Here is a 1209-nt window from a genome sequence, read left to right as displayed (position 1 = left end):
GCGTCATTTCGCTCCTTAGAACGCTTGCTACAATTAGCTTTTATTTTACTATCCTGAGCTTCCAAGGGGCGGTGGTTCTTACAGACCAGGAGCATGCTGCGTTTTGGAAAATCAGGAAGGCTGTGCCTCGCGGCTATCGCCTTCCCCCGTACTGCATCTAGCTGCTGGGCGAGCAATCCAAAACGACTATCCGAAGGACGGCAGCAGGATCGGAGGAAGCCAAGCAGTCTGCTGTATGAAGCCAGGCTGCATGGAGCGGGCCCCGGCCCCCGGGCTGGCCTTGGGAGCGCACCCACTGTCCACGGGCACTGCCCGTCGCACTGCCAGTCCCCGCGGCCCAGTGCAGGGGTCCGAAAGGGAGGTGACCACTTGGGGCACGAAGCGCGAGTCACAGTGGACTCGATGGCAGTGAATTTGATTTCTATCCCTCAAGGTTCCCGCTGCAGTAGGGGTGGAGGAGGGAGAAGCCAACAAGAAGATGGCCGCGACCACGGCGTCCGCAGGGGAGCGGCGCCCAGGCCTTTGCCGTCATCCGCGAGGCGGTGGGGCGGCCGGCTGCTTCCCAGCGCGACCCGCAGGCAACGGGATTGGAAGTGGAGGCGGCGGAGAGACGGCCTGCCTGGGCTGCTGGGCCCGGGGGCCGGCTTCCGGCCCGGCTGGATGCTCCTTGTTCCCGGGAGCCAGGAGCCGCCGCCCGCGGGCGCCCCGCACCGGCTCCTCTCCGAGGCTGCAGCCTTGCTGCCCCCACTTCCCCAGCAGGCGCTCGGCTCGTGGTTCTGCTTGGGGAGCGCCTCTTCTCCCACGTCCTTAGGGAGCTGGCCAGAAAAGACCAGGCCGTGTATGGGGCCATAGCGCTACGATGGTGGGAATCACAGACAGCCATTGGGGCAGCAGGGTGGGATCCTTTGGGTACCATTTCCCATAAGGGCCTGGAAGCATAAACCTGAAACCACACAGCTGTTAAGTAGGACCTGACAAGAAGGGATAAAAGACCAGGAACCCTTGGTGCCTTTCCGCAGGACCCTTCTTGTCCCACCTGCCTGGTGGAGCGTGGCTGAAAGGCCACGGACTTACAACCACCACCTCTCTTCCATGAAGGGGCACTTCCTCGTTCCCCTTTGTTTCTTAGGGATCCCTAGAAGGTACTTCAAAAGGGTCCTGGAAAAATTGTAATAGATCATGGAATGTCCCCACAAACTTGGCTACCTC

The sequence above is a fragment of the Echinops telfairi genome, unplaced genomic scaffold (genome assembly GCF_000313985.2).
Source record: "Echinops telfairi isolate 266 unplaced genomic scaffold, ASM31398v2 ScPeMD7_7418;HRSCAF=8456, whole genome shotgun sequence".
Taxonomy (NCBI): domain Eukaryota; kingdom Metazoa; phylum Chordata; class Mammalia; order Afrosoricida; family Tenrecidae; genus Echinops; species Echinops telfairi.
Note: the sequence above shows the minus strand (reverse complement) of the source record.